Source organism: Pituophis catenifer, unplaced genomic scaffold (assembly GCF_029215685.1).
Source record: "Pituophis catenifer annectens isolate HBS135680 unplaced genomic scaffold, rPitCat1.0.hap2 SCAF_1, whole genome shotgun sequence".
Classification (NCBI taxonomy): Eukaryota; Metazoa; Chordata; class Lepidosauria; order Squamata; family Colubridae; genus Pituophis; species Pituophis catenifer.
Window position 1 is genome coordinate 324,065,427 of NW_027256881.1, and position 14,437 is coordinate 324,079,863.

Below are 14,437 nucleotides of genomic sequence, written 5' to 3' on the forward strand. Positions count from 1 at the left end.
GTGTAGAACAAACCTGACACCCCGAGAGGATGTGTTTTCGGCTTAGCACAGCACATGTTTTATATGCCCTCCCAAATACTGGGGCTTCTTAGAGGGATCCCAGATGTTTCTCAGCCCCTTTAAACAAGGGCCTGCTGAAAGAATTCGCTTTGTAGTGGGTTTGAAATCTGTAGCTCTTACCATGAAGCTCAGCTTACTTTACTTTCTACTTTCTGCTAACTCCTTTTGTCTTTTGGATTTGACTTCCAGGCCTGGATAGTAGTGGCACATTTGCTATGACGCTTAGTATTAATTCACCTGAGCATTGACGTACTTCGTTCCCCTGCTGAAATCCAAACTAGTTGGCATAATATTAAACCGATAGGCAAGCAAGAAGGAATATTAGCAATCTTGCACAAAAGCGACAATAAACTAGGAAAGCCTAAAGCCAGCAAAGTGAGAAAGGACAATGGAAAAATATTAAAAGCTTGCAACATTTCTTCATGCATATCATTGTTGATAATAAGGGGGGGGGACTTGGGAAGGGAGGAAACAACAACAACTTAATAGCCAGCCATCAGTTAACTCTAATTAACAATTAAAAGCCACACACAACCAGGCATCATATAAATACAACACATAGAACAGCTCAATGTACATTAGGGGGAAAGAAAAGTTTCCTGAGGATTAGCTCCACCAGCACAAGCCTGAAAGCTTGGAAGAATATAGCTTTGGTTCCTGTGACTAAGCCAGATTGGATCCTATAAACAGATTAACAGAGTTGGAAGGGATCTTGCAGGTCATCTAGTCCAACCCTCTGCCCAAGCAGGAGATTCTACATCTGCCTCTACCTAGGATCAAACTCACTGCAATCTTATCCTGGGACACATACAGTGGTGGGTTTCAAAAAATTTTTACTACCAGTTTTGTGGGTATGGCTTGGTGGGCATGGCAGGGGAAGGATACTGTAAAATCTCCATTCCCACCCCACTCTGGGGGAAGGTTACTGCAAAATCCCCATTTCCTCCCTATCAGCTGGGACGCGGGAGGCAGAGAATAGATGGGGACGGGGCCAGTCAGAATTTTTACTACCGGTTCTCCAAACTTCTCAAAATTTCCGCTACCAGTTCTCCAGAACTGGTCAGAACTTGCTGAAACCCACCTCTGACACATATATTTGCCTTCATTTCAGGGAGGTCATAGTCCAAAATCCTCTGGATGGCACCAAAATAGGGAATGCTCACTAACCCAATCCTATGTATATAATGCAATTTCATCCTTGAACTTGCAGATCTTCAGTTTAGGAGCATAACAGCAGTCATCTAAATCAGGGGTCTCCAGCCTTGGCAACTTTAAGCCTGGAGGACTTCAACCCCCAGAATTCTGGTAATTGAAGTCCTCCAGGCTTAAAGTTAAAGAAGGGCGGCATATAAAACAAATTTAAAAAAAAAAAAAGTTGCCAAGGTTGGAGACCCCTGATCTAAATTAATGTTTCTCAAGTTTGATAGTTTTAAGGTGTGGAGTTCAACTCCCAGAATTCCCCAGTCAGCAGGAGTTCTGGGAGTTGAAGTCCACATAACTTAAAATTGCCAAGATTGAGAAACACTGGTCTAAATGTTTAGTGGAAGTGTCACTGTACTAGACTGGGATCTAACTGAATGAGTTACTGGAGGAGCTGTTTTTTTTTTTTAAAAAAAAAATGATTTATATGCCGCCCTTCTCCGGAGACTCAGGGCGGCTTACAATGCATTAAGCAATAGCCTTCATACTTTTGTATATTTATACAAAGTCAGCTTATTGCCCCCACAAACTGGGTCCTCATTTAACCTACCTTAGAAAGGATGGAAGGCTGAGTCAACCTTGAGCCTGGTGAGATTTGAACTTACAGTAATTGCAGACAGCTGGTGTTAATCACAATGCTATCAGTCTGCTGAGCCACCAGGCCCGGTTTGAAACACAGCGTAAGCAAGATCAGTCTCCATGCGGGCAAGCCACATGTGGACTTGAGATGAGTAAGAGTTTCATCTGGTTCATTTTTTTTTTAAAAAAGTACTTGCTCAAAACTCACAAAATTCTTCCCAAACAGGGTGAGAAAAATATAAGATATTAAAAAATACCAAAAAAAAAAAAAAAAAAATGGCAGGGAGGAGGGAGGAGAATAGAAGCACATGCAAGAGAAAACAAAACTGACAGATGTGTCCATCCAGGCAAACTGTCCTGAGTTCTTAACCTTTGCAAATGTTGGTCCCAAAATCCCAAAATATTTTGATGTGATTGCCCCCTCCCCTGCTGATTTAGAGTTACTATTCCCTTATCTGCATCCCAAGATCCAGCCCCATAACTTTATCAGCTACACGCAATTCACCAAAACACAGTATCACACATACACATTCACATATTTTGCAACATGCATCAATGCATTCAAAGATTTTTTTTCTTAGGTCATCCCAAAACCAAACCTAAATTGAGGATTTAAATTAAATTAAATTAAAATCCAATACCTCCCCCTGCTGGGTTCTTTTAATCATGACAACAGTGAGACCTCTGAGCTCAATCTGTTCTGTAGATTCAGGAATTGAAGAACAAATGACCTCATTAATGAGGATCAGGAGAAAAAAAGGATTGTCTAACTTGAAGCATCTCCAAAAGTGAGCTCCAGGTACTAGCTACACCAACAGATCCTTTGGAGAAAACATTAACTGCTTTGGCAAACCCAAATCTTGGTCATGTTCAAGATATATTTTCCCACGTTAGGACAGTTATATTTTCATCATCCCTGCAAGGTCAATGAAGGGTTGCAGCTGGGAAATAGGAAGCCTTGGTAAAATGCCTGTTCTAGGAAGTTCTGCTTTGAACGAAAGCAAAAAGACACTTTGAGTTAAAGATTTTAGGTTGACAGTGCAGCCTGACCCCAACTGTGCTGTTACAAAACTTAAATTCATTGGTTTAACAAGAGGTCAGATGGAAAAATCAAGGCAAAAATCTATCCGATGTTGGAAATCTTCTATTTTGTTTCCTGTGACATTTACATTTGTCTCCTTTTTTTTTGTACCATCTAGGAATGGATTTACTTAAAAATTATTGATGCAGAATTTTGACACATTTTCATATATGGAAACATTCATACACGTTTGCCTGCCTTTACTTCTTACATAAATGTCTTCCATGTGTAGGCCTTATTTCCAAGAAATTTTTCCCATATACTTTAAAACGACATTTTTCCTAAATTTGGGGATCTTTTTAAATATTTGGTACTATATTGCAAAGTACGGAAAAGTGTGGAGGTTGGAGAATTTGCATTCCATTCCAGGAAAGCTGCATTTAGTAGGGTTTCAGTGAGGTACAGACTGTGCAGAAAGGCCTCAGAGGCTATCCAACACATAGTGGCATGCAGGGATGGGTTCTACTTACCTTTACTACAGGTTCGCAACAGGGCCACACGCGCGCTCGCTTCGCTCGCTCGTGCGCTCTTCTGCACAAGCACAGAAGCTTCTGCATATGCGCAGAAGCATTTTTATGATATCGGGGTCGGTGGGAGGAGCTTCCTGTTAGTTTTACTACCGGTTCTATAGAACCAGTGCGAACCGGGGGCAACCCACCACTGGTGGCATGGTGTAAGATGCAGTCGGGAACAGCATACACTGAATGGCACAAACAAGTAGCTGGCATTGTTTATAGGAACATCTATATAGTGTATGAACTAGATACTCCCAAGTCCAGCTGGGAGATCCCACAGAAAGTCATGGAGAATAAGCAGTTGAGATCCTGCGGGGCTTCCAGATTCAGATAGACATACAGGTAGAAGCCAATCCACCAGACATCATAGTGGTAGACAAAGACCAGAATACAGTTATAGTTGTAGCAGTGCCAAATGACAGCAACATCAGGAAGAAGAAGCATGGGAACCTGGAGAAGTACCGGGGCCTGAAGAAAGAGCTGGAGAAGATGTGGAAAGTAAAAGCCAAAGTGGTCCCAGTGTGGTAAGAGCACTTGAGGTGGTGACTCCTAAGCTGGGAGATCCTAAGAACAACATCAGAGCTCTCTGTCCAGAAAAGTGCAGTGCTAAGGAAGAGCTAAGAAGGCTGTACAGAAGTCACAAACTCCTGGACCTCTGGTAGAAGACTAGAGATTGAGGGACACATAAAGGGGCGAGAAGGTAAAAGGTGAAAGATTTATACGATCTGAAGAGAAACATCACTGTACAACACATCACCAATTTGATGGAAATGTAAGAAATCAAATGGGACATATTATTATCTGTGGTGGACTTGTGTGACAGCTAAAAAGTACTGGACAAAAATTAAAAAGTGGCTTGAAGAGATAACTGAACATCAGATCAAATAGTTTGGAAACCGAAACTATTTTTATTGGGCATACCTACAAGAAATTATAGTAAGGAAATACAATATCTAATTCTACATATAACTGCAGCTAGGATAACCTATGCACAAAATTGGAAAAATAATGTCATACCAAAAGACGAAGAGGTGATAAGGAAAATTTTGGACTGTGCGGAGATGGATAAATTGACGAAAGAAATAAAAGAAAAAGATGAAACGGAATATTACTTAATATGGAATAAATGGTACAAATGGTTAGAGGATAGGAATAATAAGCAAGAAAATATATAATAGAGATGATCTAGAAATTAGGAAGCATCAATAAAATGATATTAAATATACAATGTATGTAAAGTAATATATAGATATAATAGTATGTATCATAAGTAAGGAGTAGAATATACAATATATAAGGAATAAGGGAACTACAAAAATAAATATGTGAATATGTAAGGGGGGGGACATAAACTGTGGATATACACCGATACGGAACTGTTGTAAAATGGAAACTTTTCTTTTGTTTTTGTTTTTAAAGAATTTTTTAAAAAAATTAAATTTAAAAAATTTAAAAAATAGGGGCGAGAAGGTAATTTTATAAACTTTGTGTCTTCCAATGATTCCAATCTTCTAAAAATATAGGTTTATATTATAGAATTATTATTAATATGTATTTATATTCCAAGCCAACTTCCTGACCATACAGGAAGTAGCATTTTTTTTACGTGTTAGGGATAACTGTGGATGAAACAGTTTATTCACATGTTCTTTCTTCTCAAGCACATGGCAAAGGCAAGCACACCTAAGTGATGTAAGGTTCACCGACCAACTGCTTCTCTCTAAAGACAGAGAAGATGGCTGTGTCTAAACATGGAGCTCTAAATGATGACATCTGGAGAGCAGGCTAGCTCTCTGTTCAGAAGATCCACATCAAAGAATCTCAAATAACTTGCAAATAACCTCCCGGAGGGGACCCTGGCCTTGCAATTCATGTGCCAGGAGACTCGTGATTCAAATGAAAGATAATGCCGTCACCAAAGAAGGGCCTTTGGAGAAAGTTAATAGAGAATTAACACTGTGGGTTAAATGCAAAATGAAGCATTTGTTATGGGTCAATATATCAGTCTGGGCAATTACAATCCAAGTGGGGCCATGCATGGATCAACTTCTGGGAGAGTGTGTGTGGGGTGGGGTAGAGGTGTATACACACACACACACACACACACAGAGAGAGAGAGAGAGAGAGAGAGAGAGAGAGAGAGAGAGAGAGAGAGAGAGAGAGAGAGCAGAGGTGGGTTTCAGCAGGTTCTGACCAGTTCTGGAAAACTGGTAACGAAAATTTTGAGTAGTTTGGAGAACCGGTAGTAAAAATTCTGACTGGCCCTGCCCCCATCTATTCTCTGCCTCCCAAGTCCCAGCTGATCAGGAGGAAATGGGGATTTTGCAGTAACCTTCCCCTGGAGTGGGGTGGGAATGGAGATTTTACAGTATCTTTCCCCTGCAACGCCCACCAAACCACGCCCACCAAGCCATGCCACACCCACCAAGCCACACCCACAGAACCGGTAGTAAAAGTTTTTGAAACCCACCACTGACACAGAGGCTTCAGTTTCCCTACTAGAGGTTACATAGTGATCAGTAGCCTCCTTCTGGCACTTAAAACTCACTATCATACCTCTTTCTGTCCCTACAGGCAAGGTCGCATGCTTGACTTTCCATAGTCTTGGATACAAATGGACAACCCATGAGCACATGGGTTGCCAATCTTATTTCTGCAGCTTTCAGAGTGTTCCTTCCAAGCATGCATGTTGTGACCCCGACTCCCGAGCCTGTCCTAACAGAGGAAGAGGACTCAGAAGGTGATGGGGAGGAACTGACAAGGCCTCCCTCTCCAGGACCCTCCTTTCTGGCAATGCCTCAGGTTCCATCCGAAGGCCAGGAGGAATAGCCTGGGATGTGCCAGGAGGAAGGCATATTGGAGCACCAATTGATAGGGAGCGAGGATGATGAATCTTGGCTTGATCCCAGGCAGCGTCGGAGGGAGAAGCGTGCACATCAATGGAAGAGGCGTGGGAGGGCTAGAGATTGAGCTGAGTCACAGAGCCACGCCCCACCAGGAATAAAAGTGGGTGGGATTGCTCTTCAGGCTTTGTGACGGACAAAGTTAAACCCTGAAAGTCACATCGTGATCCCTGAAATTCGGCTTGGATATATTTTGGACTGAACATTGACTAAACTCTTGTCTCGTAGATAATTTGTTGCTCCTGGAACGGATTGAAGATAAGTCCTCTTCTGCTTTATGGGAATGAAAAGAGTCTTGGCAGGCATTCGGCAGTTTGCTGCCAAAACCTTGGTCTGCCAAGAATTCTAATCTGTTTAGCTAATAAAATACTGGCAGGCGTGCTTGGTATTACGTTTGCCTGTGTGAGGAAGGGGGACAGAACAATGCAGTTGGAATGCACCAGCAAATAGGCAGCTACTGTATTTCCAAAATACAAAAGTTATACCAGTATCCATGGTACATTTGGAATCTTAATTTAGCTACCTTTGTAGGTATCATTTACCCATAAATGATACCTACAAAGGTAGGTATATTTGTAGGTATCATTTGTACATAATGTAGTCCATTTGAATCTGCATAAATGTTATAAATCCCAATGACATTACCACCAAATATATGTTAGCTATAGCACAATAATGTGTATTCTGCCATATCATCTGTGCCTTTGAGTCTTCAAAAAGGGATTACTAATGTTTTATAACATTGAAATTAGCAGATTTGACAGGTTTTTTGTGGGGTAATTTAGGTATGAATGACCCTTACTGGGCACCCAGGGGTGGGTTCTACTTAGCTTTACAACCGGTTCACAGCGGGGCCACATGCACGTTCTTCTGCGCAAGTATAGAAGCTTCTGCACATGCACAGAAGCGTTTTGATGATGTCAGGGTCAGTGGGTGGAGCCTTCCACCAGTTTTACTACCGATTCTATGGAACTAGTGCGAACTGGGGGCAACCCATAATACTGTATATAGTACACCTGCATTCCAAATGCATTATATTGACTGTTGATTTTTTGATCCTCTACTTGAAATCTATTTTTCATTCATTATATAATGGGGGGGGGGGGGCGGGAATGTCAGTGTCACAAGATTACAAACAGGAAGTGAATTCTGATAATTTATGTAGAGAGTAATCCATGAATTAATAAATTTATATATCTTTAATATATCACAAGAATCGTTGTTTACACAATAATTCTGTACAGTATAACTTTCCTATCTCTGTGGCACTGTATATTAAAAGTTAAGGAGTTGAAACCAGTATTAGTCATAATGGATGTGATAAAATCTGTAGACTTAAATCCCTCTCATTTCAATATTCAATGTTTCTACTCATTAGGCAATCAAATATAGAACCATCACATACATATGAAATAGTTCTTAGACCAGAATTCAGCTGTGTGAAATCTGGGCCATATGCCACAGATTGGCATATGGGCCAATTTCTTTAATATCTTTGTGGATACCCAAAACTCTCTGAAGACCTACTTTGCTCAGGTTTCAGGGCACTATGGAAGCTTGAGATGAAGGAGCCTGAAAGAAAGAATAGTTAAAAGGCTAAAATTTACAAACAGGTTTATTAGAACCTGTCCTAACGATTCAGTGAGATATTTTTCCATATTTATATAATTTGTACAAAAGAAACATTTTAATATCAAGGATTAATTCCTATGAATGAAATAATCCAAGGACAATTTCACTCAATAAATGCTCATAAAATGAAATGGCATGATGTTACCAAACAATAAACAATAAGATGATGCCACAGGAGGTGACACGATGGTTTAGCAATTAAGACTCTGAGCTTGTCAGCTGGAAAGCCGATGGCCCAGGTTTGAGATCCAAGTGTTGCAAAATGGGTGAGCGCCTGTCCTGGCCCTAGCTCCTGCTAACCTAGCAGTTTGAAAGCAAATGCAAGTAGATAAATAGGTACCACTTTGGTGGGAATGTGACAGCACTGTGCAATGTCATGCTGGCAACATAACCACAGAAATGTCTTCAGACAGCACTAGCTTAATGGCCTTGAAACAAAGATGAGCACGTCCCTCTACAGTTGGCAACTACTAGAGTAAAATTCACAAGGACTCCTTTATGATGCCACAGGAGGTCAATCTATATATATAAAAGCGAAAATCACTCACACGTTAATCACGAAATCTCCAGAACTGTAAAGCCTACAAACTTGAAATTTGCCATGTATGTTCCTCTTGGCTTCTAGGTGCTCACTAAGAAAGGATTTTTCAAAATAACCATCAGAGCATTAGTATTTCCTATAATATTATAACACACTCTGATGCTAATTAGTTAGACGTTCTACTCCCCCTCCCAACTTGAAAATAACTCTGGAGAGAATGGGATAGCATAGGACAGGCTTCTGTGGGGCAAGCCTCATGGAGAGAAGGGGCTAGAAAACCTGAGGGGATAGGAGAGGAGACGTTTCTGTGGGGCAAGGCTGAGGGAGAGAAGGGGATAGGAGAGGAGAGGATTCAAGCTGTAAGTGTCGATTTATCAAGCCCAATCACATAGTTTCGTAGCGAAGCACAGGGATCCAGCTAGTAAATAACATAATTTGGATCAACAACCAATTTAAGTGTGGAATGCCTTCATGTAACTCAAAGGATGCAAAAGTGAAACCTATTTGTAAGAAAACTCAAAAAATCATACACACAAACAGTGGTGAAATCAATTTCTTTTACTACCAGTTCTGTGAGCGTGGCTTGGTGGGCGTGGTGTGGTGTGGCTTGGGCGTGGCTTGGTGGGCATGGCAGGGGAAGGATACTGCAAAATCACTATTCCCTCCCCACTCCTGGGGGAAGGATATTGCAAAATCTCCATTTCCACCCCACTCTGGGGCCAGCCAAAGGTGGTATTTGCTGGTTCTCTGAACTACTCAAAATTTCCATACTGGTTCTCCGAACTGCTCAAAATTTCTGCTATCGGTTCTCCAGAACCTGTCAAAACCTGCTGGATTTCACCCCTGCACACAAAGTGGGGAAGACTTTTAGGAGCCTTGCTAAAAATGCTCACAGAAATGATTAATTTTAGCTAATATTTAATAGTTATATTTATATTTTTATAAATATTTTTATTTTATAAATAAAATATTTATATTTTTAAAGAAACCTTCCCCTGTTTCAAAATCATGTGGTAGAGTGGCCTCTGTACGTTGTTAGCTCCTTCACATCTGCTTTATTTCCCTTTGTGTTTAAGCACACAAAGTACACCAACCCCCATATATGCCTTCTAAAATGTGGCACTGAACCGATGTCTTCTTTTTTGCATCACATTTCCAATTTTTCTATTATTGAAGACATGTCCTAACTTCAATGTGCATCACAAAGGGGAAGAATAAAGACACTCAGGTTGAGTGTATCTGAGAGAGTTGAGGCAAAGGGAAGGACAAGGAGAAGATATTTATTTCTTTGAAGAGATTGGCCTGATGTTCAAGAAGAACTAGTATCTCATGATTCCATTCTCTGAAATGCTTTGAGTCTTGGGGCTGAGCTGCAGAGAATTTTCACTTTTGAATTTTTTAAAAAAAACAATCACTTATTCTTCTTATAATATTTTAGTATTCATCCCCATCATCACAGGCACACATGCTTTTATCTTCCTTGACAAGACAATCTTACCCATAGAAAAAGAAGGCTGGGGTAGAGTGGTGGCAGAACATTTCTAGTGAAAATACCTTCCCTTAAAACTTCTCTCCTTAATCTGCCCTGACAAACCATTCCTAAGTAAAGGTTGATGGACTGGATATTTCTGCAAACACTTTCCAGGAAGTCCACATGTCCATGTATTGTCAAAAATGGAGCTATGAGAGGGTGCAGCATTTATGAGATATTTACACACTTCATAGGGATAGAATCTACCTAGTTTTGGGCCATCTGTGAACATGTGGCACGTACTTTCAAAAAAATGTGGCATATGTGGCTGATAAACTTAATCCAGAACTTTTGGTTTGTGGTAGAAATAACTTTATGACCATAGTACTAGGAATCTGGGGTGGGGAGAGGGACTTTTATAAACTTTGGAGAACATGACTTCATTTTTTAGGATTCAGAGAGTATCATGGATATTATTAAATTTACAATCCTTGGCTTCTAAAAGGTCTTATTATTTATTCATTGACCAGTGACCAGAAATGACAAAAATTTCATAGTGTTTGAATTAGATCATGTTGGCCTTTGCCAATTAAAACAGCAACATGATGTTGAGATGTAATGATTTAATTTGCACAGTGATAGTGGAAGGCAGATGAAAAGACTCTGTATAAAAATTCTTCAGTCAGAACTGGCAGGCCTTTAAATCATTTGGCTGATCCATTTTCATCATCATCATCATTGTTTTCACCTCAAGCATTTGCCCCCAGAGAAGAATCCAGAAGTTTTCTGTTTATTTAGGCAAGCATTCAAGATGAAGAAGGAGAAGGAGAAGGAGAAGATGATGATGATGATTAGAACTGCCTATATTCTCAGATGCCACCTTAATAATTCTTAGGTCCTAGGTTGAAACTTAACTGATCTTAGACTCTGAATCTAATAATACTGGGTACCACAAAAACAACAAAATCTTGTAAGCTTGAGCTGAGAATGGGTTCCAAGATCAAAATTTTAATTTGGCCTGTTTTACAATCTGAGTCAAACCTGCCAATGTTTGGATAAGTGAGAAATGTGTATTTTGAAAAATGAAGTGGGTGATGCAGGATATGGAGAAAGACTACAGTAACAAAGAAAAATTCAAAGCAAACTTTGCTCAATCACAAGTATTGAAGGTGTAATTTTCCAATCATGTGTGCAATATACCTTGAAGGATTAGATGAGGTTCAATCTTTTCCAGCTTTCTATCTCTAATAGTAGTTAATGAGATGCATTTGTAGGTGTGTTCAAGCCGAATTAGATTTTTTTTATTTTTTATTTTGTTTGTCAAACATGTACAAGGTAGCAAGTATAAGTATGAACATAAGTATGAAAAAAAGGAAGTAAATACAGATAAATGGGAACAGCAGTGGTGGGTTGCCCCCAGTTCGCACCGGTTCTATAGAAATGGTAGTAAAACCGGCGGGAGGCTCCGCCCACTGACCCTGACGTCATCAAAATGCTTCTGCGCATGCGCAGAAGAGCGCGCACGTGGCCCCATTGTGAACCAGTAGTAAAGGTAAGTAGAACCCAGCCCTGTAGGACAGGGACGGTAGGCATGGTTAGGTTTAGGTTTATTAAATTTGTATACTGCCCTTCTCCCGAAGGACTCAGGGTGGTGAACAGCCAAAATTAAAATACATACAGTATAAAAATTAAAATAAATTAAAACAAAATTAGATCAGTTTGGCTTCCCCAAATTTTAAAACCCTTTACCCAAAAAACAGCCCATTAAAATGTTAAGCCAGGCCGGCTTGCTGAAATAAGAAGGTCTTCAATGCTCGGCGGAAAGTACGGAGGTCCGGGATCAGTCGTATTCCTGGGGGTAGCTCGTTCCAGAGGGCAGGTGCCCCCACAGAGAAGGCTCTCCCCCTAGGGGTCGTCAGTCAACATTGCTTGACCGATGGCACCCTGAGGAGACCCTCTCTGCGGGAGTGGATTGGCCGGTGGGAGGTTATCGGTGGCAGAAGGTGGTCTCGTAAATACCTGGGCCCTAAGCCATGGAGCGCTTTAAAGATGAGAACCAATACCTTGAAGCGCACCTGGAAGACCACCGGGAGCCAGTGCAGCTCGCGCAGGAGAGGTGTTACATGGGAGCACCATGTCGCCCCCATAATTACCCGCGCGGCCGCATTCTGGACCAGCTGGAGCCTCCAGGTGCTTCTCAAGGGGAGCCCCATGCTGGTGCACTTATGCACGTCCCTTTACGGACCTCTTAGAAATGGGGTGAGGTCCACGGTAGACAGTTTAAGGTTGAAGCTGTGAGAGTTTGAGGATGTAACACCTGAGTCAGGTAGAGCATTCCACATGTTGACCACTCTGTTGCTGAAGTCGTATTTTCTGCAATTGAGTTTGGAGCGGTTTACCTTGAGTTTGTATCGATTGTTTCCCGTTTATTATTGAGGTTGAAGCCGAAGAAGTCGTTGACAAGTAAGACATTGTAGCAGACAATTTTGTGTACTATGCTTAGATCAGACCGTAGGCTGATCCAGTTCCAGATTGTCCAAGCCCAAAATTTCAAGCCTGGTGGTATAAGGGATTCTATTGTGGAGTACTCTTCTCGTGAAATATCTCTGGACCTGCTCAATCGTATTAATGCCCGATATACAGTGTGGATTCCAGGCAGATATCGTCATTGGAAGGAAGGTATACAAATTGTTTGATTTCTTGTTGTAAGCTGCCCAGAGTCATTTGGAGTCAGGCAGCCTATAAATAAAAATAAATAAAACAAGCAAGCAAGCAAGCAAGCTACAGTCCAGCTCATGTGAAGGGCATCAGGATAGGATCACTCCTCCTTGACACTGTCAACAATCCCAAACTGGCTGAAGTCTGCTCATTGGCCAGTGTAAGGAGCTTTAATAAAGGATGACACCATCACCCACATCACAATAAGACAACTGCTGGATTGATATTGGGTTTTTTAAAACTTAAGCTGCAATCTTGGGTATATTTACTTTGGAGTAAACCCCACTGAGCTCAGCAACATTTACTTCCAAGGAGCAAAGCACAGGAATGGTTTATTTACTAGACAGACAAGCCAGTTGTAGTTAATTTAACAGCACTTCAGACCTGTGAAATGAGCAGGTTCATTGGCAATGTTCATAATCGATCCACCTTTCGATTTAAAGAAAAGAAAAGGTAAGTGGGACAAAGAGATGACAGGGTTAGGGTTTTTTAGGGGGAGACATAGAACAAAACAAAACTTCATTTTTCCAGGACCACAGAAATTAGCAGTTAAATACTCAGAGGTGAGGTATCTCCTTTCAGCTCATGTTGAAGAACCATATTAATATAAAACTATTATAGGACACTTCAGACAAATATGTTTTCCTTTAAAAATACTGTATTCAACCCCTTCCAAAATAAGGATTTTTAATTATTATAAAGGTGTCACCCAGGAATCCTTCAATCCCCAATAAGTACCTAACATGGTATTGCAAATATTTTTCAGACATAAAAACTCAAAGTTCTAAAGAAACGAAAGGAGAAAAGGGATAATTTTCAAAGAGACTGTTAACAAGGGAGAAAATAACAGATGTTTTGTTGAATCAGACCAGATATCTATTGAGCTCATCTTAGGGCATTTGAATCGATAGGTGGTTAATGCAAAGTATGTGTCATATTGTGATGGAACATATAAAGTCTGCAACAAATCTATTTTTTTCGCGCGCACACACGTGCCCTGTTTTGGGCCTAGGAGGCCTCCCTGCACTTACCTGGGAGCCAAAATGGGGTGCGTGGAGATTCCTGGAAGGGGCGGGGAGGGGAGGGGCAGAGCCAGGCAACAATTTAACTACCGGTTCGCCGGAAGCAGCCTGAACCAGCTGAATCCCACCACTGATTTTATCATATAATAAAAAGGAAAGAAAAAGCCAATCTAGCCTTACTGAGAACTAAGCAGAGAATCCTAAACAATTTATATTTGTAAGATTCTTTGTGAACCCAACTTTAAAATTAGAAGGTAAGAATTGCATTCTAAGGATAAGTCAGTATGTGTCTCCTCTCTGGTGGGTTGTGGGTAAACAGTATGGTAGCTTCCAAATTGGAGATTCTAACTTTTTAACAGAAAACATACTCATGTCTATTTTTGAAAAAGATCTATGTCTTTCAGAAAAATATATATACTCTCTTGAACTGCCATTCTTCTTTCTCCATATTTTGACAAGCCCTAAACAGGTCATTACATTTTAAAAAAATGTAATTTGCCTTGTATAATTTTAATACTTTTTTTCTAAAATTCAATCTATTTGTGTGGAGATCATTCCATTCCAATCTCCCATCATACACCAATGTTGATTTAAGCCCACTAGTCTCTCCACAAGCCCCTTAAAGAACAATATTTTGTCTTCATTGGGGACATAAAACCCCAATATCAGAGTCTTAGACCCATATAAATTAATTTCCACCCCAACAAATTTACCA